Source organism: Ranitomeya variabilis, chromosome 6 (assembly GCF_051348905.1).
Source record: "Ranitomeya variabilis isolate aRanVar5 chromosome 6, aRanVar5.hap1, whole genome shotgun sequence".
Classification (NCBI taxonomy): domain Eukaryota; kingdom Metazoa; phylum Chordata; class Amphibia; order Anura; family Dendrobatidae; genus Ranitomeya; species Ranitomeya variabilis.
In genome coordinates this window covers 60,792,403-60,820,372 of record NC_135237.1, presented here as the reverse complement: position 1 = coordinate 60,820,372, position 27,970 = coordinate 60,792,403, and the positions used below count along the sequence as shown (strand labels likewise).

The following is a 27,970-nucleotide window of genomic DNA, read 5'->3' as shown; positions in this document are numbered from 1 at the left end:
AGCAGGAGGGCGCACAGGGGGTGGGAGGGGGGAGGTTACCGGGAACTTTATTTTAACCACAAAAAAACAAAAAAAACAATGATTTTTCATTCCTTCTCTCCAGCGAACGCTGCTGGAAAGAAGGAATGAATTCCGGCTTCAGCACCCAAAGCAGGGGACAGCGCTTACTGTAGCGCTGTCTCCTGCACAGTCCGTGTGGTACTCAGTCGGCACACGGGCAGCACACGGCTGCCGCACGTGTGCCACACTGATGTGCCACGTGAGCACAAGGACACACGGACACGGATAACTCAAGTACCGGAACTATCTGGACGTGTGAGACTGGCCTCAGGAAGTATCAAAAACAAAGCAGCTTTGTTTAAAGGACGACACAAGAAAAAACCTGCAGCGTCAAATATGCGATAAAAGACGTGAAAAATGCAATAAAAAATTAAATCAATCAAATTTATCGAATGGGTGCAGGAATGTTGGGCAATATAAAAAACTCACCAAACACTCATCATGGGAAAGTAGTCTTAGGCAATATTGTCTTAAAATTTGATTTATCAAGATTTTTTCGAGCAGCATTTATTTGTTTTACTTGTTTATATAGCGCCATCATATTCCATGCACTTCAACATGATCATCTCTTCCCCCATTGGGGCTCACAGTCTACATTCCCTATAAATATTTTTTTGTAGTGTAGAAGAACACCAGAGCATCCAGAATAAACCAACTCAAATGCGAGGAGAACATACAAATTCCTTGTAGATGTGGTGCTTGGTGGGATATGAAATCCAAAATGCTGCAAAGTAGCAGCACTAACCACTGAGTCATCGTGCAGCCCGATTACACAGTTCACCAAATTTTTATAAATATAATCGGTACATATAATCTTTGTAACGTTCACCAAAAAGTGTTCCTATTAAACTATAATTTTATTCAAATATTCTTAAAAAATTCAAATAATGTGATCTATGAATATCATATTATATGGAGTTTTTTATGGATATTTTTTTAATGGATATTTTAATAAGTACACTTTCTGGTGAGCTTTTTACAGTATTGATATTGATAAATCTGCCCTTACAGTGTGTGCCAAATTTGTAGCTTTTTTTGTTCTTTACTACTGACTAGATGACACAAAAACACACTAGAAAATCTGCTTTGACCACATTCGCTTTGCAAACTCTACTCCTTTCTGAATGAATTCTGGATCCTTTTCACCTCTTCTGGATTTATTGGGATCCAGTGTTGCACTTGCATCTTCAAAAACACAGTTGAAAAAGTATGAACAGTATCGGACATAACCCTCCGTCTACACAAAATAGGACCCAGAGAATCCTAAATATATATCATCTGCATCTGTATCATATGCAAAAACAACAAAATCGCAGTTTAGATTTCACGTGGAGATTCTTGTCTATTTTCAGTGAAGCCTGACCTGAGTTCCTTGAAAAGCATTTCTGTGATTTGTTCAGGTCACAAGTGGGATGGAAATGAGTCTGAATCCTGCTTCTTCACACATCCGGAGTTAATGGACTTTTTTTCCACTGATAAAAGACCACTAATGAGTTCATTTTCAAGCTATCAAATTGGCTATAATAGCTAGTTCCACTGATGATTGCACAGGGACCTGCTGGTCACAGTGGGTATTGTCTTTTTCTGATGTTAACTCTTTGCTTCCTTTGGTTAAAGTGTCTTTGAATGACATATTCAGCTCATCATCTTCTATATATAACCTGAGATGATTCCATCTGAGCCTTTCCGTAATTCTTCTAACTTTACCGCTGATAGCTTAGTAATGTTATCTAGGTAGAATACAGGATAGAGCAGTCGAGGTCATCAAAGCAAATTAATAAAAGCAATTAAATGGACACATTGTCAGTATGTCATATGTCATATGTCAGTGATAAGACCTGAAAAGCAGAATTAGATAAAAAAATTATTTAGATGCCAGTACAGTGTGAACAACAAAACACAAAGCATTAAGAACAGGCACTAGTGATGGGCATTAAGAATAGGCACTAGTGATGGGCGAACCTGAACAGTAAAGTTCATGGTCCATACTATACACCCAGTTTCCGTGCATGGACCCCGAACACGGATTTCTCCAGGAAGTCCGTGTTATTGTTTGGATTCGGCACCCCAAACATCGGCTGTTTCCCAAGCTGTTACCTATGTGACAGTGTGAGAAGCACTGGCAGCTCTGATCGGTGGTAAGATTGCTACTGCTGGTCAGAGAGCTGCGGTCCCCACATTTTCAGATGACAGCATGTGAGACAGTGGTAGTTAAAAATGATACTGCCGGTTACAGGCGTCAGCTGATGAGAGTACTACTCTCATCATCGTACACCTGCTGTCACTGATAGCAGTGGGAGCAGGCAAAGTTGATGGGAGTATTCATCAGCCAACATCTGTTCTATAAATAAATATATTTAAAAAAATTACATGGAGTCTCTTCTTTTTTTGATAACCAGTAACCAAGTAAAACCAACAGCTGCAGACTACAACCCCCAGCTGTCAACTTTAAAATGGCTAGTTATGAATAATAGTGGGGTCCCACACCATTTTTTACAATTATTTAAATAAATAAACAATTTTAAAAAGCGGTGTGGAGTCCCCCCCATTTTTGACAACCAGCTAAGCTAAAGCAAACAGGACAGTATTCTCAGACTGGGAAGGGGCTATGGATATTGGCCTTATCCAGACTAAAAATAACAGCCTGCAGTCACCCCCAAAACACACATCTACTAGGCTTCTTTTACACTTATCGGGTTTTTTGCGGCCGGTTACTGTGGGCCTTTTTTGCGGGCCATATCGCCGCAATTTTCACAGTCTGCTGCAATAACGGACCGCAAAGAACTTGCGGATCACCATTTTTCAGGTTTCCAATAGTATGGAAAAAGTATTGGAAAAAAATGGTGTTCCGCAAAACCGGAAGTCACGGTGCACGGCAAAAACAAATATTGCGGCCCGTTTTGGCGGCCCCATTGAAGTCTATGGGATGGGATGCAAGACCATGGTAAGTGTAAATAAAAGCCTTGGATACACCAGTTCTGTCGCTTTGACTGGCTCTTCCCACATGCACTGGGGCAGTGGCTTACTGACAGTAATGATCTTACCGCCAATCAGAGCCCGTGTTTGCAGTGCTGTCAGGTACGTGACAGAGTGGCAAACAACAGATGTTCGGGGCCCCCATTCATCTGAATGGGGTTTGGGTTCGAGTTCAGGTATTGTTCTGGTACCCGAGCAAAACTTTTTTTAAACGATCGGTCGAACCTACCAAATTCGAACATCCATGTCTTTGCCCATCACTAATAGGCACCTGACAGAGCTCACAAAGACTTAAAGGTGTTTTCCACTAAATGTTGGACAAGTTGCACAACACATACATCTTGGTGAGTTGTTGTCCTGTGACCGTGGTTTTTAAATTGGGAAAAAAAGCTAAATTGCAGACATGTTGAACACGAATAGCAGGGAATAGGTTTTTGCTCAACTGTTAACAATAGATGGTGCTGTGAAGTAAGATGTTCTTCTCAACTATATCCCAAAAATACTTTGGCACACAAAAACAGCAAATCAAATAAGTATATGAGATTTATTAAAATAAGAATCGTTTTCACGGAAAAACAAACAAGTCAATGTATCAGCCTTTATCAAAGTAAATCTGTGAATCAGGAACTCAAGGATCCATGTGAGAGACTCTTTCTGTTACAGGAGTCTCTCACATGGATCCTTGACTTCCCAATTCACAGTTTTACCTTGATAAATGCCCGAATGGCTGAAACATTGGCTTGTTTGTTTTTCTGTGAACACATGAATCTTTTTTGAATAAATCTCATATACTTATTTGACTTGCTTTTTTGTGTGCCGATGTTGAACATGACTTACATTAAAACTTAAGGGAGCCAAGATTGCTGCAAAATGATAAACTATGTTGGATTGTTTTAAGTCTGTATCATGTAGGTTTTATTAGATTTAATGACACCCTAGTCTTAGGTGTTTTATTAAACACATTGACCAGTGACATCACTAGGCAGCAGGGTTTCCAATTTAACTTTTTTTTTCTGGACAGCTTACCAATAAATAAATAAAGGTGGGACAGACAGCTGATTTGTCCCATCTGTTGCGAGCCACCAGTCCATCAGTAAGGGCCAGGAACCGAAGGAACGAGCAAGGAGATAAGTATGAAGTTGAACAAGAAGCGTGGGGAAAGAAGACAGCCTGAGAAACAATGAAAGAAGTCAAGGTGGAAAAAAGTAGAGGAAAAGTAAGTTGAAAAAGGCAGGAGTCAAGAAAGAGGTTCCACAGGCTGGAGGTTGGCAGTACAAGGTATAGCCACCATTTGTGGGAAGGTCAAAAACTATAAACAGAACCCATCACACCCTTGGCAGCATACTTAATCCTAAAGGTACCGTCACACTCAGCGACGCTGCAGCGATATAGACAACGAGCCGATCGCTGGAGCGTCGCTGTTTAGGTCGCTGTAGAGACGTCAAACACAGCAGCTCCAGAAAGATGCAGGAGCGATCCTGTGACGTAATGGTGACTCACTTATCGTTCTCACAGGTCGTTAGATCCATGTAAAACATTGCTGGCATCGTTGCTTTTGCTGTCAAACACGACGATACACGCCAACCTGACGACCAAATAAAGTTCTGGACTTCTAGCTCCGACCAGCGATATCACAGCGGGATCCAGATCGCTGCTGCGTGTCAAACACAACGAGATCGCTAACCAGGACACTGCAACGTCACGGATCGTTGTCGTCCTCGTTGTAAAGTTGCTGAGTGTGAAGGTACCTAGAGTGCATCCCCACCAATTAGATATTAATAGTTTATCCTTTGGATAAGTCTTCAATTAAAAAAGTAGTGGCTAACCCCATCAGTACAGCCCTATAAAAGACAATTGATTCACACTATGGGTCCGTGTGACTGTTTTTTTTTCAGACAAAAGTATACAGTAACCTCAAAGAACATTACTCTAAACTCCAGACAGTGGTCAAATCTAGGATTCTTCAAAGTCACAAAATAAACAAAGATGAACACGTATTGGAAGGGTGCAAGGAGTAAAAACATTGACTATATGCTATATATATAACTATATGTTTGAACATATTATTTCAGAATATATAACCGGACACTACATTGTGTTATCTATTTTTACATGGCACTAATATTACATGACTGTATAATATAACAGAGAAGCAATGAATAAGTTAAAACCGCAGGTGATAAAACATTATATAAAATGCTCAATATTTTTATGTAGAAATCTGAATTTATAGTCGCAGCACAACACCCGTTATGAACTAGAAAAACAACTCTTTTTTTTTTAAAGGCCAAGATAAAAAAAAAATCACTCCACATTGATGTCGAAAAACTGCAGCTTCAATCAACTGATAACTTAGATAGGATTTTAGAAATCTGTGCGGTAGCGAAATGACCTCACAAACGTACTGTGTAAGCAGGGAGCAAGTAAACCCCTTATAGATTCAAGTACTTTATTTTCCCGAGCTTATCAAATTGATTATTACGGAATCTGAAACTATTAGAAATATGACCTTTTACATACCGTACAGCATGGAAGGAAAGCAAAGTGCCGTCGCTCCCCGACTGTTATTACTGTGAGCTGCTTATTCAGCTGGAAATAAAATTACTTTTCCTAACTGAAAATTATATCCATATGACTAAATGTCCATCATGGCTATGTATGTGATGAGACTTTAATTGAAACTGTTGTGGTCACTGCTTATCGAGGTAAATGTGAATGGGAAGTTATGTGAAGTGTTATATACCTGCTAAATGGAAAAAATATTGGAGATTTTTTTTTTCCATTTTTTTATTATTTATTTTTCAGGCCTTTTTCACACACTGAGATTTTATGGCATCTTTAAAGTGTAAAAGTATAAACTGTGAAAATTACGCAGTTATAGGCAATGTTTTTCTTCATGTTGAAACTGTTTTTAAACATTTCATTTGTGGTTTTATACGCAGTTATCTATTGTTGCCTTCTATCAGAAACCACATACAAACTTAACCAGTTCAGTAGAGTGGTGTTGTCCACTGGACATGTAGGTCTAGCTTGTCTTTTGTGAGATTATCCAAATAATTGTTTGGGCCATCTATTTTGCAATATGTTTTAACAAATATTTATACTCTTTTTTAATCTGTGGGGTTTTTTTTGCTTTTAAGTTATACTGTAATAGAGTTGGGTTTTCTTTATTCTGGAGTTATTTTTTTTTTTTTTAACCAAAATATGTTAAGTATGGTAAACATAAGTATTTCCACTTGCTGCGCAGATCCATCAGCAACCTGTAATCAATGAATTGAAGACTGTAGACTATAGTTCACTATTGAAAGGCCAATTTAATCACAATGTTTTTGCCAAAATTCTGTAAAACAGCTTTACATTTTTGTGCATCATTTTGTGACTTTTGAAGTTTTCGTCCAGGTCGCCACCCAATAAATGCATCAATAGTTGTGCTGTGCCAGAAATGGTACTCCAGTTTCTCCCTTCCCAGAGGTGCCCACCAGTGATAAGCTGCATCTAATTCATTAAGTGGGATGCGCTTTTTAGCAAATTAAAACTCTGAAAATGACAGCTCCCCATATCGGCATCACTTGCATCTTCGGTACATGACAGCCTGAGGCGGCAAAGAGGTATATCAGCAGAAGAAAGTTGGCAATCCGTTTCCTTGATCCATAATAGAAAGGTTAAGGATTGATATTCTGAAACACGTAAGCAGTATTGAAGACCGCACTGTATGTCATTTGTGCACATGGATTTCCAATAAAGTATTGAACCAAAAAAAAGGGAGTGCCAGCTTTCTTCTGCCCTTAATGAATTAGGTGCCTCATACTCCTCCACACTTATCATTATCACTGGCCTACAAAACTCCAGTCATAATGAATCGGGCCCTAGGTGTTTGCTAATAAATCAATAGGATAATCACAGATTATATGCTATATGTTTAATTAATTTCTTCTGTGACTAAAAACATTACACTAAGTCTACATTCACGCAGAGCATTCAGCGTGGACTTCCAATGCAGAATTGCATGCAGAATATCAAGAACATAATACAGTACTGGTTCAATAGATGAGATTTCAATAAATCTAATTTATTATTATTATTACTATTATTATTATAGTACATTTTTATAGCACCATTTATTCCAAGGCGCTTTACATGTGAAAAGGGGGCAAGTATAGACAAATACAACTAAACATGAGAAAAAACAAGGCACACAGGTGCATAAGGAGGGAGGACCCTGCCCGCGAGGGCTCCCAGTCTGCCTAGGATGGGTGAGGATACACTAGGAGAGGATAGAGCTGGTTGTGCGGCGGTTCAGTGGGTTGAGGATCCCTGCAGGCTGTAGGCTTGTCAAAAGAGGTGAGTCTTCAGGTTCTTTTTGAAGGTTTCTATCGTAGGCGAGTGTCTGATGTGTTGTGGTAGAGTTCCACAGTATGGGGGAAGCATGGGAGAAGTCTTGGATGCGGTTGTGGGAAGAAGAGATGAGAGGGGAATAGAGAAGTATTGGTTGGTGATGTTGGTGATGAAGAGGTCATGGATAAATGGCAGTTTGTTGCAGTCAGAGCGTGCGTTCCATAGTGCAGGGGGACGGGGGGAGTAGGGGCTGGATGAATGGGTATGAGGTTATCATGGTTGGGAAAACATGCAGAGGATCATGGCGGGGGGTTAGAAATGAGTGTAGGGATGTGTTGAGGAGGGCCAGGATTTGGGGATACATCACCAGCAATGAGGAGTAGCAGACAGAGCGGTAGAAGGTGGGAGCAGGATAGAACATGATGCGGCCGTGAGTGTCTGGCGAAAAAGGATTGTATGTGGAGGATCAGTTCTGAGGAGAAGGTGAGATGGCTGGGGAGTATTGAGGGAGAAATTACTAGGTCTTTGCTGGGTGGAGGGATTGCAGGAGCTTGTAAGAAGGAAAGTAGTATGGGGGTGAAAGAGAAAAGAAACCAAAACATTGTAGTGGTTTGGTAATTTGTTACCTTCAAGTCAATTCCAGTCCAATTCAGTCTAATTCAAAGTATTTAAGAAGATGTAATTTAAAAGATCCAAGTTAAAAGATGAATGGAGCAGTCTGATTCATTTTCTTTGTGGTTCTTTGTGACCTGTGGTGGAAATTTTTAAATCTGCATCAAGCTAGTTTTTGGGCAGAATCAATGTGACTTTCATTCTTTTCTTTGCCACCAAATCAGTAACAAAATGCATAACAAAATCTTCATGTGTATTTAGTGTGTATTTTTTGCATTGATTACTAAACTGAAATCTGGAGCACTTCTGCATCGAAATTATACACATATTTTCCAAACTTTTTCACACAGTTTTTTATGCCTTTTTTTTGCCAGGCCAGCAGTTTAGCTTGCAGATTGCAAGGTCCCTCTTGAAAATAATGGGTAAAATCTGCACCAAAAAGGTCTATTACCACAATAGAAAGTGAAATGCCTAGGAAAAACGCAACAAACGCCAATTTCCATGCAGATTTCACATAAAAAATACAACATCTGGATGAGATTAGGATATAACTCAACCTCATTTCTGGTACTATAGAAATGATAGTAAAAGAATCACTTTCTATTAAATTTACAGGTGTATTCATAAAAAGTACTTTTTTGCTATTCCTGTTGAGTCCTGCACATGCTCTGCATAGATGACCTCCACTTTATTAATTTCTCTGGGACTGTTCAAATGACTATGTACACCAGCTCCGTAGAATGTTGTAAATAGGTGATAAGTGAACACGGTAAGAAACGATCATATGTAGTGCTAATTACACTATTCCCTAATGAAATCATTAGAGTGGTGCACATGTTGGACCAAGTGTGAGGTATGTGACAGGTTTCCTACAGTTCTGTACTGCTGGGTATAGATAAGCAAATATATTCGAGTGGAAATGAATTCTGCCAAAATTTTACAAAAATCTGCATTTGCCAAAAATGTGTATTTTTAAAAAAATTCGCTTCTGTGTAAATTCAGCAAGCCGGTTGTCATTGGCTGCCATTTTTCTGACCCGTAAATGGCTATTAAAAGGTTAAAAAATAAAAATAAATCCTTACACTCACTACCTCGGTCACCTGTCTGGCCTCTCTGCTTCACAATATCACCCATCTATTACTCACTGCAATATCTGATCACCACCGCTTGAGCTGAAATCCTCAGGCCTCTCATCAGTAGTGTAGCTACCGAGGGGCAGAGGGTGCGGGTGCCCCGGGCCCGGTGCTCTAAGGGGGCCCACCCGGAGCTATGCTACTGTAACTGTATCGGCACGTGCAGCGCGCTGATACAGTTACATTCTGCGGCAGAGCAGGGAGAATCGATCTCCCTGCTCTGCCGCCCAGCTGCTATGGGGCCCCTGAGCAGCCGGGGGCCCAGTGCCAGCAGTGGGCCACCCGCCATCATCGGAAGATCAGTTGTATTGGCATTTAGCCAATACAGCTGATCACATTGATGGGAGGAGGAGCACTCCGCTCCTTCTCCAGTCATCCCCCTGTCAGTGTCGGCGTCTGACGTCGCTGACACTGACAGCGGGTGCGATGACATCACTGCCCAGCACCCACTGTCAGGAGATCAGCGGGAGCAGCGCAGGAACCAGGAAGAAGAGAGGTGAGTATTTATTTATTTATTTTATTTTTTATGGGTGCTGCTGCCTTACTACAGGGTCTTCCTATGGGGATCTGGCGCCTTATTACAGGGTCTGCCTGTGGGGGTGCTGACTCATTACAGGGTCTGCCTATGGGGGTGCTGCCTTATTACAGGGTCTGACTATGGGGGTGCTGATTTATACTACAGGGTCTGCCTATAGGGGTGCTGCCTTATTACAGGGTCTGACTATGGGTGCTGCCTCATTACAGGGTCTGACTATGGGGGTGCTGCCTTATTACAGGGTCTGACTATGGGGGTGCTGCCTTATTACAGGGTCTGACTATGGGGGTGCTGCCTTATTACAGGGTCTGACTATAGGGGTGCTGCCTTATTACAGGGTCTGACTATGGGGGCTGTCTTATTACAGAGTCGGACTATGGGGGTGCTGCCTTATTACAGTGTCTGACTATGGGGGTGCTGACTTATTACAGAGTCTGACTATGGGGGTGCTGCGTTATTACAGGGTCTGCCACCTTATTACAGGGTCTGCCTATGGGGGTGCTGCCTTATTACAGGGTCTGCCTATGGGGGGCTGCCTTATTACAGGGTCTGACTATGGGGGTGCTGCCTTATTATAGGGTCTGACTATGGGGGCTGCCTTATTATAGGGTCTGACTATGGGGGCTGCCTTATTACAGGGTCTGACTATAGGGGGGCTGCCTCATTACAGGGCCTGACTATGGGGGTGCTGCCTTATTACAGGGTCTGACTATGGGGGTGCTGCCTTATAGGGTCTGACTATGGGGGCTGCCTTATTATAGGGTCTGACTATGGGGGCTGCCTTATTACAGGGTCTGACTATAGGGGGGCTGCCTCATTACATGGCCTGACTATGGGGGTGCTGCCTTATTACAGGGTCTGACTATGGGGGTGCTGCCTTATTATAGGGTCTGACTATGGGGGCTGCCTTATTATAGGGTCTGACTATGGGGGCTGCCTTATTACAGGGTCTGACTATAGGGGGGCTGCCTCATTACAGGGCCTGACTATGGGGGTGCTGCCTTATACTACAGGGTCTGCCTATAGGGGTGCTGCCTTATTATAGGGCTTGACTATGGGTGCTGCCTCATTACAGGGTCTGACTATGGGGGTGTTGCCTTATTACAGGGTCTGACTATGGGGATGCTGCCTTATTACAGGGTCTGACTATGGGGGCTGCCTTATTACAGGGTCTGACTATGGTGCTGCTGCCTTATTACAGGGTCTGACTATGGGGGCTGCCTTATTACAGGGTCTGACTATGGGGGTGCTGCCTTATTACAGGGTCAGACTATGGGGGTGCTGCCTTATTAGAGTGTCTGACTATGGGGTGCTGCCTTATTACAGAGTCTGACTATGGGGGTGCTGCGTTATTACAGAGTCTGCCTATGGGGGTGCTTCCTCATTACAGGGTCTGCCTATGGGGGTGCTGCCTTATACTGCAGAGTCTGCCTATGGGGGTACTGCCTTAATACAGGGTCTGCCTACATGGGGGTGCTGCCTTATTACAGTGTCTGCCTATGGGGAGTGCATTATACTATATTGTGGACTATTTGGTGCATTATGCTACTGTATATGGAGGCTATCTAGGGGGCCATCATACAGTATGGAGGTTATAATGTGGGGGTCATTATACATTGTTGGAGCCATCAAACAGTTTGGGGCTACTAAGGAGTCAGTATACTGTGTGGGTGGTACTATACAGTGAGGGGGCATTATACTGTGTATAAGAGAGCATCATACTGTGTATAGGTGAGCTGTACAGGGGGAGACTTGGGACATTATTAAATGTAAAGTGGGCACTTATTGTTATGGGGGAACTCAGGTTACTGTGGCTATCAAAGGGGCACACAGGGCAATATTACTTTCTAGGGGGCAAAATATGGCCACTGTTTTCTACGGCACTTACACCCGGCATTACTATATTATAGAGGGGTGCTTTAGAATTTAGAGGGCACAGAGAACCACACAGCAGGTGGAGTAATAGGGTCACAAACGGCAGCAGCAGCTCAGTATTTGGGTATCAGGGGCAATAATAGGGACAAATATGGCAGCAGCGGCTCAGTATTGGGGTATCAGGTGCAGTAATAGGGACACATACGGCAGCAGCAGCTCAGTGTTGGGGTATCAGGTGCAATAATAGGGTCACTGTTGTGAATTTGGTTTCTGGGCTCCCCCGGTGGTTTCTGGTGGTACTGCACTTATGTGCTTCATCTCCTCTGTTCACCTGTTTCCATCAGGATGTGGGAGTTGTCTATTTAGCCTTGCTCCTCAGTCATTTCTATGCCGGCCAACAATGTTACCAGAAGCCTTTCTGTTGCATGTTCCTGCTCCTAGACTACTATCAGCTAAGTTGGACTTGTAGTCCTAGTTTGTTTTGCATTTTTGTTCCAGTTCTCTGTGTTTGAATATTTCTGAGGCTGGAAGCTCTTGTGAGCTGAAATTGCCACTCTGGTGTCATGAGTTGATATTAGAGTCTTAAAGTAATTTCAGGATGGTGTTTTGAAAGGGTTTTCAGCTGACTGTGTAGTTCCCTTTTCTGTCTTCCTACTATCTAGTAAGCGGACCTCAATTTGCTAAACCTATCTTCATACTTCGTTTGTCAATTTCCTCTAAAATCACCGACATTATATGTGGGGGCTACTGTCTGCCTTTTGGGGAAAATTTCTCTAGAGGTAAGCCAGGTCTGTATTTTCCTCTGCTAGGGTCAGTCAGTTCTCCGGCTGGCGCTGGGTGTCTAGGGATAAAACGTAGGCACGCTACCCGGCCACTGTTAGTTGTGCGGTAGGTTTAGCTCACAGTCAGCTCGAGTTCCCATCTTCCAAGAGCTAGTCCTTTTGTTTGCTTTACTACGGTCTCTTGCCATTGAGATCCATGACAGTTTGGCCGGCCAAGGGTTAAAATAATTGGCAGAAGAAAGGAGAGAAAAGAAGTCTGCAGAGAATTTTTTTTTTTTTTTGTTCCTGAGTTTGCTCATTAGTTGATTCACTAGCATCTCTGCTTACTGCAGCCTTCGTCTCTCTCTCCTTCTAATCCTTGAATGGTTCTGATTTCACCTGATTAATATGGATCCTCAGAGTTTAGCTACAGGTTTGGATAATCTCGCTGGGAAGGTTCAAAGTTTACAGGATTTTGTTATTCATGCTCCTATATCTGAACCTAGAATTCCTTTACCTGAATTTTTCTCCGGGGATAGATCTCGCTTCCAGAATTTCAAACATAATTGTAAATTATTTTTGTCTCTGAGATCTCGCTCCGCTGGAGATCCTGCACAGCAGGTCAGGATTGTAATTTCCTTGCTCCGGGGCGACCCTCAGGACTAGGCATTTGCTTTGACACCAGGGGATCCTGCGTTGCTCAATGTGGATGCGTTTTTCCTGGCTTTGGGGTTGCTTTATGAGGAACCTCATTTAGAGATTCAGGCTGAAAAAGCCTTAATGGCCCTGTCTCAAGGGCAAGATGAGGCTGAAATATACTGCCAAAAATTTCGTAAGTGGTCTGTGCTTACTCAGTGGAATGAGTGCGCCCTGGCGGCGAATTTCAGAGAGGGTCTCTCTGATGCCATTAAGGATGTTATGGTGGGGTTCCCTGTGCCTACAGGTCTGAATGAGTCCATGACAATGGCTATTCAGATTGATCGGCGTTTGCGGGAGCGCAAACCTGTGCACCATTTGGCGGTGTCTACTGAGAAGGCGCCAGAGATTATGCAATGTGATAGAATTCTGTCCAGAAGCGAACGACAGAATTTTAGGCGAAAAAATGGGTTATGCTTCTATTGTGGTGATTCAACTCATGTTATATCAGCATGCTCTAAACGTACTAAGAAGGTTGATAAGTCTGTTTCAATTGGCACTTTACAGTCTAAGTTTATTCTATCTGTGACCCTGATTTGCTCTTTATCGTCTATTACCGCGGACGCCTATGTCGACTCTGGCGCCGCTTTGAGCCTTATGGATTGGTCCTTTGCCAAACGCTGTGGGTTTGATTTAGAGCCTCTGGAAGTTTCTATACCTCTGAAGGGTATTGACTCCACGCCATTGGCTAGTAATAAACCACAATACTGGACACAAGTAACTATGCGTATTAATCCGGATCACCAGGAGATTATTCGCTTCCTTGTGTTGTATAATCTACATGATGTGTTGGTGCTTGGATTGCCATGGCTGCAATCTCATAACCCAGTCTTCGACTGGAAAGCAATGTCTGTGTTAAGCTGGGGATGTCAGGGGACTCATGGGGACGTACCTTTGGTTTCCATTTCGTCATCTATTCCCTCTGAGATTCCGGAATTTTTATCTGATTATCGTGACGTTTTTGAGGAGCCTAAAATTGGTTCACTACCTCCGCACAGAGAGTGCGATTGTACTATAGATCTGATTCCGGGCAGTAAGTTTCCAAAGGGTCGTTTATTTAGTCTATCTGTGCCTGAACATGCTGCTATGCGGGAATATATTAAGGAGTCCTTGGAAAAGGGACATATTCGTCCTTCGTCATCTCCCTTAGGAGCCGTTTTTTTCTTTGTATCTAAAAAAGATGGCTCTTTGAGGCCGTGTATTGATTATCGGCTTTTGAATAAAATCACGGTTAAATATCAGTATCCTTTGCCACTGCTTACTGATTTGTTTGCTCGAATAAAGGGGGCCAAGTGGTTCTCTAAGATTGATCTTCGTGGGGCGTATAATTTAGTGCGAATTAAGCAGGGGGATGAGTGGAAAACCGCATTTAATACGCCTGAGGGCCATTTTGAGTATTTAGTAATGCCTTTTGGTCTTTCAAATGCCCCTTCAGTCTTTCAGTCCTTTATGCATGACATTTTCCGTGAATATTTGGATAAATTTTTGATTGTGTATCTGGATGATATTTTGATTTTTTCGGATGACTGGGACTCTCATGTCCAACAGGTCAGGAGGGTTTTTCAGGTTTTGCGCTCTAATTCCTTGTGTGTAAAGGGTTCTAAAAATGTGAAGGCGGATGCCCTTTCTAGGAGTTTTGAGCCTGATTCCCCTGGTAATTCTGAACCTACAGGTATCCTTAAGGATGGAGTGATATTATCTGCTGTTTCCCCAGATTTGCGACGGGTCTTGCAGGAGTTTCAGGCGGATAGACCTGATCGTTGCCCGCCTGGTAGATTGTTTGTTCCTGATGATTGGACCAGTAGAGTCATCTCGGAGGTCCATTCTTCTGCGTTAGCAGGTCATCCTGGAATCTTTGGTACCAGGGATTTGGTGGCTAGGTCCTTCTGGTGGCCTTCCCTGTCGCGAGATGTGCGAGGTTTTGTGCAGTCTTGTGATGTTTGTGCTCGGGCCAAGCCTTGTTGTTCTCGGGCTAGTGGATTGTTGTTATCCTTGCCTATTCCGAAGAGGCCTTGGACTCACATCTCCATGGATTTTATTTCTGATCTCCCTGTTTCTCAGAAGATGTCTGTCATCTGGGTGGTGTGTGACCGTTTTTCTAAGATGGTCCATTTGGTTCCCTTGCCTAAATTGCCTTCCTCATCCGAGCTGGTTCCTCTGTTTTTTCAAAATGTGGTGCGCTTGCATGGTATTCCGGAGAATATCGTTTCTGACAGGGGAACCCAATTCGTGTCTAGATTTTGGCGAGCGTTCTGTGCTAGGATGGGCATTGATTTGTCTTTTTCGTCTGCTTTCCACCCTCAGACTAATGGCCAGACCGAGCGAACTAATCAGACCTTGGAGACTTATTTGAGGTGTTTTGTGTCTGCGGATCAGGATGATTGGGTTGCCTTTTTGCCCTTGGCGGAGTTTGCCCTCAATAATCGGGCTAGTTCTGCCACCTTGGTTTCTCCTTTCTTCTGTAATTCGGGGTTTCATCCTCGTTTCTCTTCCGGTCAGGTGGAGTCTTCGGATTGTCCTGGAGTGGATGCTGTGGTGGAGAGGTTGCATCAGATTTGGGGGCATGTGGTGGACAATTTGAAGTTGTCCCAGGAGAAGACTCAGCATTTTGCCAACCGCCGTCGTCGTGTTGGTCCTCGTCTTTGTGTTGGGGACTTGGTGTGGTTATCTTCTCGTTTTGTCCCTATGAAGGTTTCTTCTCCTAAGTTTAAGCCTCGGTTCATCGGCCCGTACAAGATATTGGAGATTCTTAACCCTGTGTCCTTTCGTTTGGACCTCCCTGCATCTTTTTCTATTCATAATGTCTTCCATCGGTCATTGTTGCGCAGGTATGAGGTACCGGTTGTGCCTTCCGTTGAGCCTCCTGCTCCGGTGTTGGTTGAGGGTGAGTTGGAGTACGTTGTCGAGAAGATCTTGGACTCCCGTGTTTCCAGACGGAGACTTCAGTATCTTGTCAAGTGGAAGGGCTACGGTCAGGAGGATAACTCTTGGGTGACAGCCTCTGATGTTCATGCCTCCGATTTGGTCCGTGCCTTTCATAGGGCTCATCCTGATCGCCCTGGTGGTTCTGGTGAGGGTTCGGTGCCCCCTCCTTGAGGGGGGGTACTGTTGTGAATTTGGTTTCTGGGCTCCCCCGGTGGTTTCTGGTGGTACTGCACTTATGTGCTTCATCTCCTCTGTTCACCTGTTTCCATCAGGATGTGGGAGTTGTCTATTTAGCCTTGCTCCTCAGTCATTTCTATGCCGGCCAACAATGTTACCAGAAGCCTTTCTGTTGCATGTTCCTGCTCCTAGACTACTATCAGCTAAGTTGGACTTGTAGTCCTAGTTTGTTTTGCATTTTTGTTCCAGTTCTCTGTGTTTGAATATTTCTGAGGCTGGAAGCTCTTGTGAGCTGAAATTGCCACTCTGGTGTCATGAGTTGATATTAGAGTCTTAAAGTAATTTCAGGATGGTGTTTTGAAAGGGTTTTCAGCTGACTGTGTAGTTCCCTTTTCTGTCTTCCTACTATCTAGTAAGCGGACCTCAATTTGCTAAACCTATCTTCATACTTCGTTTGTCAATTTCCTCTAAAATCACCGACATTATATGTGGGGGCTACTGTCTGCCTTTTGGGGAAAACTTCTCTAGAGGTAAGCCAGGTCTGTATTTTCCTCTGCTAGGGTCAGTCAGTTCTCCGGCTGGCGCTGGGCGTCTAGGGATAAAACGTAGGCACGCTACCCGGCCACTGTTAGTTGTGCGGTAGGTTTAGCTCACAGTCAGCTCGAGTTCCCATCTTCCAAGAGCTAGTCCTTTTGTATGCTTTACTACGGTCTCTTGCCATTGAGATCCATGACAGGTCACATATGGCAGCAGCGGCTCAGTATTGGGGTATCAGGTGCAGTAATAGGGACACATACGGCAGCAGCGGCTCAGTATTGGGGTATCAGCAGGATGTGGAGTTTGTGTAGGTTGGGAACAGATGGTGATGGGGCTGGAATATGAGAAGTTAAATGTGTCTTTGTTGTATTCTCTGCAGACGAGCTGTAGCTGGAAGAAGTTGTCATGTCGGTCTGGGCCAGATGGAAAAGACGGGAAAAATGAACGATTCCATCAGAAAGGATGTCAGCGGTAAGTCATTATCTGTAACTGTGCAGTGATCTGTTATATGTTCTGTAGGGCTGATATCTACCACTGACCATATGGCGGTAATATCAATATTGGTCTTTATATAGAGATTATCTGCAGCTACACCATGGTCATCTGCTGAGGTTCTCCTCCAGTATTAGTTGTAATCAAGGTTACCTGGTTAGGGGCCCACTCAGAAGTTTCGCCCCCCCTGAACCAAAACCCTAGCTACGCCTCTACCTCTCATAGTAGGCCAAGACTTCTGGCTCTGATGAGGCCCAGGAGTCGGTTCTGCGTATGTAGAGTCAGTGCACACGTCATTAAGTCATGACACTGCTGGGGTTTATATGCTAGGCTAAGACTTCTGGCTCTGGTGATTTCAGGGAGAGCGGTAGTGTTCAGAAAACGTTGCAAGAACCAGACAGGTGATGGTGAGGAGAAGACTAGAGAGGTGAGCAGCAAAGTGAGTTTTAGGAGTTTTTTTCTATTTTTTACCTCTTATGTTAGCTATGCCCTGATGTCAGGGGAGATCCAAGAGCACAAAAGGGACATTAAATTCAAGGATGGTAACTTTCTTGTGAATCGAATTTTTAGCTAAATTCCACACGAATTCGAATTTTGCCTGATCTGCTCATCTCTACTGTGGGGCTTAGGCTTATCCATGCAACACAACATTATGACCAATGCTTATAAAGGATGATATCTCTATAGCAATCCCTTTTTTTTAAAGATCAGATTCAAATGAAATCCAACAGAGAAAACATCCGTGTGCTCGATGTCATAGAAAGTAGAAGGACAGGGGAGACAATACAAGCACAGTAGGGACATATCAACCAGTGATAGATTATAAGATGTGGTAACTGCTCATCTTAAAGGGAACCCGTCACCCCGTTTTTTCAGTATGAGATAAAAATACCGTTAAATAGGGCCTGAGCTGTGCTTTACAATAGTGTATTTTTTTGTCCCCTGATTCCCCACCTAGGCTGCCGAAATACCTTACCAAAGTTGCCGTTTTTGCCTGTCAATTACGCTGGTCTGGTCAAAAGGGCGTGGTGAAATGGCTTTTTCTCCCCCACCTCTTGCTTATCTTCCCGGCGTTGGCGTAGTGTTCTGCGCATGCGCAACTGCCGAATGCACTGCGCAGCGACAGACAAAGAGCGCAATCTGTGTTATTCACCGGCTTTTCCGTGGTGGCGGCCATCTTCCTGAGGCCGCATGTGCGCAGATGGAGTGCTCTGCTGCCCGGGGCTTCAGGAAAATGGCCGTGGGATGCCGTGCGTGCACAGATGGAGATCGCGGAGGCCATTTTCCTGAAGCAGAGATGCGAACTTGGCTTCAGGAAAATGGCCCCCGCGATCTCCATCTGCGCACGCGCGGCATCCCGCTGCCATTTTCCTGAAGCCCCGGGCAGCAGAGCACTCCATCTGCGCACGCACGGCCTCAGGAAGATGGCCGCGGCCATGGAAAAGCCGGTGAATAGCACAGATCACGCTCTTTGTCTGCTGCTGCGCAGTGCATTCGGCAGTTGCACATGCGCAGAACACTACGCCAACGCCGGGAAGATACGCAAGAGGTGGGGGAGAAAAAGCCATTTCACCACGCCGTTTTGACCAGACCAGAGTGATTGACAGGTGAAAACGGCGACTTTAGTAAGGCATTTCGGCAGCATAGGTGGGGAATCAGGGGAAAAAAAATATTCTATTGTAAAGCACAGCTCAGGCCCTATTTAACGGTATTTTTATCTCATACTGAAAAAACGGGGTGACAGGTTCCCTTTAAGAGATTGTGTGGCCAAGAACAAAAGTTTACGCTTTGAAAAGAAATTGTCCCAGCTGGATCCAAAGTAGTTTTCGATTAGTAGAAAAAAGTTGGTAAACCTACGCTAAAACCTCAGGGTTCTCCTGAGGAAGAAGTTTGTTAACTTTGAAACGCTTTGAGAACAAAGCCACATAGACATTTTGAAACCGCACATGGGATCTGTATTGTGAATACAGGACCAGCAGCGCAGATTTATCATCTTTTTTTCTACTAATCAATGGCAAACAAAGGGACAGTAGGGACCCATCCACCTTTTTGGGTTACGTATTACGACTACGTACATCTCAGATGTAACAGAAGTTGAGTATGAGCCTACAGTCTGAGCAACAAGTAAATGAATAATATATAAAAAGCTATATAAAATAAATCTCTGTCTTTGTACAGCTGAAGTCATGCTTCAAATCATTGCTGGCTGTGAATCTGAGGACGAATTGATATGTGTGTGAAACCCATTTTGTTCATCTTTCATTACAGGAGGACTGGCAGGCAGCTAGCAGGCACTCGTTCAAAAAGGCTGGACATTACCCCACCGTGCCAAATTCTGTAATAAAACTTTATTCTCAGCCATACTGTATCACATGGAGACTGCTAAACTGAATATCCACTTTAGGAATGGCAGAGATCACGCGAAGAATGTGTTTTTAAATGCACATTTGGCCTCCTTGTTGTTCATTTATAAAAATAGATTATTTTTTTTTACCGCCAACTAAACCTCACTACATTTTATGTGATTTCTATGTAAAAATCCTTAACTCAGTGGGTAGATCTCATGATTAATTGCATTTAGTCCTTGCTGGCTTGCGCTATTATCAGCTGCTTGCTGTTAAGCTATGGCTCCACTGTTAATTATTTTTGCATGACTCTAAGGGATGTATTCAAAATATTTTCTACTGATATTTTGAGGATTTCTCCTGAAAGAAAGCAGGAGAGATTGGAATACAACCCCATACAATTGTAGCAGTGAGAAATAAATAAAGCAACAAAAACTCTATTGTTTTGCATTGCTGGCACTGAATTATTTCCGATACTTGGATATTTAGTAAGACTATGAAAAAACGCTTTCCGTATTACATCGAAGAGTACAACAACCGCAGAGCTCTACTACTTAATTAAGCATGAATAACAAATTGGATTTCTAACTTACATAAAAACAGCCAATAATTCCATAATTCCATAGTTGTTCAATGGTCACTGGAATTGCATGTATTGCTCTTGCATGTATTTTTTCAACCTCTTCACCCAAGGCCGTCTCTTCTAGCTCATCTAGTTACTGTGTGACATTAAGCCGCACATCGACCAAGTGATGGCATGGTACACAGTGATGTCCAATACCTAGTTGAGCCACAAGCCATGGCTTGGTGTGAAGAGGTAAAAATGAATGTGCTTGATGGGGAAGCAAAAAAGAAAAGACGTGCAGCAGAACTAGATGACGGCCTATGGGGATGGCGAGACAAGTAAGCGGTAAGGAATTTTTAAATAGGTGTATGGTTTGTTCCAGTAGCCCATTAATCATCAGATGTCCTGGTTCCTCAACATCTGATGCAGACCTTGTTAATCCGGGCAACGTCCGAGCTGGCATGACTCTCTTTGTTCGTGACACACTCATGTTTATTGAGGTAGGCACTTTAGTAATAGTATCCTTGCCCAAGGACCACTACTGGTACATTATTTCCAACAGGAGAAAGCCAGGATTTGAACCCCAATCCCCACGTTGGTTGTTGCGTATTTTAACCACTATGCTATAATAGCCACCTAAGGTAGGTATTATAGTGTTAGGAGCCTTGGTATATAATTTATTTAATTTTTTTTTCCACAGGGCAGAGCCAGGATTTGAACTCCAGCCTCCCATGTTGTAGGCTATACCAGCCACTATATATATATTACATTAATTCTGCTCTGGAGTGTGAAGAGACATCAGAGCATATGGAACATTCTTTTGTGAAGAATACATTTGCTGAAAATCGAATTTCCCTGTAAAATCTGTGTGAGTTGGTGAATTTGAATCCTGGCTGATTCGATCATCCCTAGTGACCACTGTTACCGTTCCATGAATTTTATTTTAACAACTACAATTACTGTTTGACACAAATTCAATACAATATCATGATATGCTAACAAAACCCACTATAGTCTACAACATATATTACAACCACAGACTGGCCATACATAGATTAAACACATGTGGCATAAACATCTCTCATCAGAGTATCACAAATTCTTGTATTCTTCAAAGCAGCGCCAAGAGGATAGATACTGTAAGGAAGGATGCATCTTTATGTAAAGTTTTTGATTAAACATTTACCCCATCCTTCACCCCTTTTATGATTTGTAAGACTGTACCCCTTTCTGTGCATGCCTGCAATGAGGATGATGTCAAGACCCAACAGTGGTCATCCAACGAACGGCACAACACACACACAACTGGATGGAAAAAGGGGGAGGAAGGCCTTAAAAATAGAGAATGAGGGATGGGGGATTTCCTAAACAACAACCTGTGCCTATCCCTAAACTTCCCCCTGCCGCTGTCACGTGCCTAGTCCCTGTCACCTCGCTACACCCTTGCTAGTGCACTGGCCGGTAAGGATGCTAGCCTCAACACTGCAGATGGTATAAACACAGGGGTTAGTTACAGACAAGGAAAGGAACAATGAAAAACTTAGCTCAAGCTTCTGCTACAAGATTCACACAGCAGAGGATACAGAACCAGGACCACAAGCAGCTGATACACAGATGGCTCCAGAGAGCTCCCAACTCCTAGGCTGGTCTCCAGAGAAAAACTCTATTACCAACAGTCAGCTGATACATTATGTGGCTATTTAAAGGATGGTGGGAGTGGTCACCACCCACATCAGCTGACCAGCAACACAGCAGCTGCCAGCAAGGAAACTGACATTATCCCTTGCTGGCCCAAAAGTAAAAACCATGTTTAAATTAAAGCAGAACCATAGCTGTCATGACTCCAAAAATGAATCATGACAGATGAACCTTACTGAGCTTTCAACCATCTATAATTAAAAAAGATGGAGTCAAACTATGATATGATCTATCCTCTCCAGGGTCCCATTAGCAGTAGTAAGTGCCGCATGTATGGTCCATTGACCTTAGATGAAGGCATGTATACTTGTGAAGTGAAATAACAGAGCATAATAAAGTGTCACCCAGCCAGACATTTGAGCTTATTTTCATTCCAATTGTTATCTAGGGAGTAAATACTGTTCTGCCCTATGAATGGCGGAGTTGTCCTAATCTTCTGTTGATTGCTATTATTAAGAAGCAGGTTTCAGTTTTACTCTATATCATAGATGGCATCATTCTCATAAACAATTGCTCACTCATATACAACATGACGTATTTTCGCTTCAGCTAAGATTGTAATGTGCAACTAGTGAGACATGCTTCCATCTGTTAACCGTACTGATGTGCGCTGTTAATGTTTTTATTAGAAATGGTAATTCATGATGTAATTGTGAGTAATATAGGTGGGAGAATATAAGCTGCTAATATTTTTCAGAAGTAAAGTTATGATGTCGCTGAGGAGAAATAATAAATCTAAGAACAACGGACAATGACTTGTCACATAAAAGCAGTGGGATAGTGAGCGGAAGGGGACAGTCACAAGGGCAACCCCCTTGGACAGAAAGTCCTTAGGGGCTCAAAATTTCAGAAGCAAAAAAAAGAAAGTAGTAGTGGCGCAGATTGGGCCAAAGGTCCCAAGCAGTGCAAATTCCCCAGACTTCTGGATCAGTACTCTAGATCTCTAGACGTGTGCAGTTTGAACTGTATTCAGTAGGATCCTTTTGTGTAGCATAAAGCTTGCTGTAGTCCTAAAGCCTATAAGATGTCAACAGCCCAGCTCAAATGATGAAATTATGTCACTGGATAGCATCACCTGTGGAAACCCGCACTATGTGCATGGGAGAAGAAGAAATGTTGAGATTAGGTGTGTATAGTGTTTTTTATGAAAGGTAGGACAAAGGTGGCATTATTAATTTTTGAGGGTGCATAAAGGGGCCTCAGTTTTCAACATCAAATAATTGTCCGAGGGTGGGCATAATTTAAGTTCAGCACAATTTGACAGCTTGAATATGGCCAATGGGCACTTGAATAGGGTATCTACGACTTTTTTTTCTATGGGATGAAAAACTTACTGGGAGGTAGTTGCTATCCACATGCATCTTCTGCCCTGCAATGATCTCCCCAGCTCAGGTGGGAATTCTCCTGTTTCCTTTGACCTCATGTCAACAGAGCAGTTCTTTCTCTTTCGGTCTGCTTTTCCAATGGACAGTAACTACCAATGTTATGCCATTAAGAGGTGGTGCCCTGCAGCTGGGAGCGAGCCATCAATCACCATGATGTCGGCAGTGTCACCCTGTCGACAGAGTAGAGCAGAAGAGAAGAAGCTGAACTGTCTATGTGAGGTCACAGGAATCAGGAAAATAACTGACAGCAGCATTCAATAAACAACTCTGACCTAGAAGAAATCATTGTAGTGCAAAACATACAGGTAGTTAGCTACTACTTGCCTGTAAGTTCTTAGCCCAATAGGGAAAAAAAAGTCCTAAATAACCCATTTAGCTATTTATTTGCATACAGTGATATGAGTTTTTCAAAATACTTTATCATAAAGTATGGGCACTAAATTTGATTAATGAATTTATCTTGGAACAGATCTTTTGGGGTACTATACAGTGGTTTGAGCATATAATAACAATAAATTCTGCTCATGGGTTTCTTTTGAAAGGGCTTTGTGGTTTTTAATATTCCACAATAGAGATAACAAAATTAGGATTTGCCAAATTACGTGAATTTTATAGGGAAATTCAGCGTTATCAAATGCAATTAAATGCTCCTTATTTATTCTCTGAGACACCAAAGCATAATAAACACAGAATGTGAAAAGAAAAAAAAGTTATACTCATGTCCCTTCTCACCTGTCCTGCCACCACCACCACAGCCTAACGTCTGGTCCTCCACCCTTGTTCCTGCTACCATGATCTAACGTAAAATTATGTTAAGTGTCCTAGCAGTGGCATACCCTGTAATTTTAGGGGGCCTTTTAATAAAATAGGGATTGCCCAATGACTCTTTTTTTGGGTTGCTATAATTTTCCTCTTAGTTTATATCTTCCCTACAAATAATTACTCTCTATGGGACCTCATTCATGAACATACTATTGTTATCGTAGAGCATTCTAAAAAGTTAATTTTTCCGTTGATGGGTGAAAATAAGAATCAATATCTATTTTTTTTTCTTTGGTACAGTACATTTTCTGTCAGTTGTGAACAAACTAGTCTGAAGTGAAGAGACTTCTTGTGGTATATGGGTCAAAAATCCCCTATATAAACTCTAAGGGCTGAATCAGTTGTCACTTATTTTATTGTTTGCGAAATTAGAGTTCCTCAAAGTTTCATCAGAGTTTGTTCTAAGTTTCATCAGTTTTTCTCAGATGGTAAAAAAAGTTTCTCCAACTCTCCTAACAAAAAGTCCGTGAAAAACGGACAGACAAAAAGATGGCATTCAACTGCTGTCCGATTTTTTCACTGGCCCATAAATTTGCATTGGCGATTTCGATCTGGCACTCAGGTAAATATTGGACAAGTCTCTGACCAATTAGTCCAAATAAAAAATTGGACATGTGGCATACCTTATAGACTATTGTTACAACCGCCACTCTCCTGCGGCGCGGTTCTCACCTCTCCAGCGTTGCGCCTGTTACAACCGCCACTCTCCTGCGTTCTCATTCCACCTCTGCTGCGTCCCGGTTTGCACGCTCCTCCGCCTTCCCGGCACTTCCGGTCTCCAGGTCCTCGGCTGGTGTCCTGTCTCAATGCAGGCGCTCTAGCTTCCCTCCTGGACGCAGGTACAGCCTCTCGGCCACCGCCCCCTGAGGTCATGGGGTCTCTCTCATCCTATCCTGTTCTTGCTCCTGCTACAAAAGGCTGCTTCACCTGTTCCTCTGTGCCTGATTGTCATTAGCTTTTGCTTGTGCGTCTGGCCCCTTCCGCTACTGTGCTGTGTACCTACTCCGTTTGGTTCCTCGTCTAGTCTCACCATTGCCCTCCTTTCCCTTCCAGTACCCGCTCCTTCCTTCCCTTGTCTTTGTTCCTTTGTTTCTTTCCTTCAGTCTCCCTGCTCCGGTTTCCAGCCTTTCAAAACACCTTCAGCCTTGTTCTCCTCCAGCCTCTCCCGTCTTCCTTCCTGGAGCCGTCCCTCTTGGTACTCCACCGTGGGTAAGAGACCTCTGGGCTTGCTCCTAAACGATCCCTGTATAGGGGTTGGTTTCCTATCTAGGTCCGCTCGCCCAGGGGTAGTTCCCCCACGGTCCAGAGGGTCCACTCTTGTTTCGTTCCTGCTCGTAATAGTACAATAGTACAATCAGGCCATGGACCCCGCAGGTACCGCTTTTTCGGCCCAGAAGGAACTGGCCCATTTACGTGACAACCAGCAGCGTATCATGGCTTTTATGAAAACTATGGAGTCACGCTTATCCGCTCTGCAAGCTGCTGATCCCGTAAATGCCGCTCAGCTTACTAGCCTCCAACAGGAGCTCTCGCAGCAGCGAGATACTCAGTCCCGCATGCTTAGCTACATGGCGTCGATTGATGACCGCCTCTTTAATTTACAGTCCGCTCCCACTGCCTCTGCTCAGAATGACTCCAGTCCTTCGGGCACCCCTCATCCCCCTCCTCGTCTGGGAAAACCTCCTAGGTACGGTGGCGACCCTAAGCTCTGCAGAGGGTTCTTGAACCAATGCCGCCTCCATTTTGAGCTTCTGCCCCAGCAGTACCCATCCGATCGAGCCAAAGTGGCATTTATTGTATCTCATTTGGAAGGAGAGGCCCTAGCTTGGATTAATCCTTTGTGGGAACGTGATGATCCCGTTGTTTCCCACTTAGAGAATTTTCTCGAGACCTTTCGCAAGGTCTTTGACGAACCCGGACGTTTGGCCTCTACCACGGAGTCCCTCTTTAATTTACGCCAGGGACCCTTATCCGTCGGACAATATGCCATACGTTTTCGTACTTTGGCTTCAGAGCTTGGGTGGAACAATGAGGCTCTAGTGGGTGCCTTCTGGCGGGGTTTGTCCAGCCGAATTAAAGATGAGCTTGCCGGGCGTGACACTCCGACCACTCTAGAGGATCTTATCTCCCTCGCCACTCGGATTGATCTCCGCTTCCAAGAGCGGTCTCGTGAGTCCGTAAGAGAGAAGAGACCTAATTCCTCTGCTTCCACCTTTCGCCAGCCTAGTAGTCCTCGTGCTCCCGTCTCTCCCTCTTCTACCCCTCCTGCTTCTGAACCCATGCAAGTAGATCGAGTAAAGATGGCAGAGCAGCGCCGTAAGGAGAGACGTACCCAGGGTCTCTGTTTTTACTGTGGTAGTGCCGCTCATTTGCTTCGCAGTTGTCCTGATAGGCCGGAAAACTCCTCCGCCTAGGGCAGGTAAGAGAGGCCTCCCTAGGTGATCCTGTTTCCTCTCTACCTTTGACTCTTTCAGTTTTACTTGTTTCCAACCAGGATCGGTTCTCCGAGGTCGCGTATGTGGATTCGGGCGCGGCAGGCAATTTTATCAGTCTTGAGGCGGTTCGGAGGCTTCGCATCCCAGTAATCTCGTTGGACTTCCCTCGCCTGGTTGCATCGGTGGACGGAAGACCGCTACAGGAGACTATTTCGTTAGTCACTGAAGAAGTCGAGCTACAGATCGGCGCTCTTCATCAAGAGAAAATTGCCTTTTATGTTTTACCAAGTCTTTCCCACGCCTTTTTGCTTGGTCTTCCGTGGCTCAGACTTCATGAGCCCACTCTCAATTGGCGGTCCGGAGATGTTCTACGATGGGGTCCTTCTTGCCATAATCGATGTCTTCGGTCGGTGCGTCCTGTGCTCCTTACTCAATCCACTAGTGTTCCGGTTGGTTTACCTTCACCCTATTGGTCGTATGCTGATGTCTTCGACAAGAAAGAAGCAGAGAGTCTCCCGCCACATCGCTCCTACGACTGTCCGATTGATCTCCTCCCTGGCTGCTCTCCTCCAAGAGGAAGAATTTACCCTCTCTCTGCTGTAGAAACTAAGTCCATGTCCGAGTATATTCAAGAAAATCTTACAAAAGGATTTATCCGAAAGTCTTCCTCCCCTGCAGGAGCAGGTTTTTTCTTTGTAAAGAAAAAAGATGGTTCTCTACGACCTTGTATAGACTATCGTGGGCTAAACAACATCACAGTCAAGAATAGGTATCCTCTGCCTCTGATACCCGAGCTCTTTGACCGCCTTCGAGGAGCCCGCATCTTTACTAAACTTGACTTGCGTGGAGCTTACAATTTAGTCCGAATCCGCTCCGGCGACGAGTGGAAAACCGCCTTTAACACTCGGGATGGACACTACGAGTACTTGGTCATGCCTTTCGGCCTGTGTAACGCTCCCGCGGTTTTTCAGGAATTCGTTAACGATATCTTCCGAGACCTCCTCTACATATGTGTAGTGGTTTATTTGGATGACATTCTTGTATTTTCTCCAGACCTTCCATCTCATCGAAGGAGTGTGCGCAAAGTTCTGCAACGTCTGCGAGATAACCGCTTGTATGCTAAGTACGAGAAATGCGTCTTCGAGCAAACTTCCTTGCCTTTTCTTGGATACATCGTTTCGGATTCTGGTCTCAAGATGGATCCCGAGAAGGTGAATGCCATTCTCAACTGGCCACAACCCTGCGGAGTAAAAGCCATCCAACGCTTTATTGGTTTCGCTAACTACTACCGGCAATTCATTCCGCATTTCTCTTCAATCATCAGACCTCTTTCTGCTCTCACTCGAAAAAACTCCAGCTCCAAGAAGTGGTCACCAGAAGCTGAAAAGTCTTTTCTGTTGCTTAAAAAATCTTTTTCTTCCGCTCCAGTTTTGCATCACCCGGAGGTAAACAAGCCCTTCGTCCTGGAAGTAGACGCCTCTTCTTCAGGTGCTGGAGCTGTGCTCTCTCAGAGGACTTCCGAAGGTCAAATGGTTCCCTGCGGTTTCTTCTCTAAGGTCTTTTCGACTTCAGAACGGAACTATACTATAGGAGATCGAGAGTTGTT

General features: G+C 43.8%; 1 protein-coding gene and 1 long non-coding RNA gene across 3 annotated transcripts in view; both read right to left on the bottom strand.

Moving 5' to 3' along the window:
- The window catches only part of ADARB2 (adenosine deaminase RNA specific B2 (inactive)), an 897,867-nt gene that overhangs the window by 726,219 nt on the left and 143,678 nt on the right, over positions 1-27,970 (bottom strand). The gene's annotated exons all lie outside the window — the stretch shown is intronic.
- LOC143783433 (uncharacterized) lies at positions 1,285-23,270 on the bottom strand. Of its 2 annotated transcripts, XR_013217166.1 has the most exons (4): positions 23,057-23,270; positions 7,998-8,120; positions 4,063-4,206; positions 1,285-1,790 (listed from the first exon to the last, which is right to left on the bottom strand). It is a non-coding gene; the product is annotated as an uncharacterized LOC143783433 (long non-coding RNA). The 2 variants fall into 2 exon arrangements; XR_013217167.1 differs by lacking the exon at positions 4,063-4,206.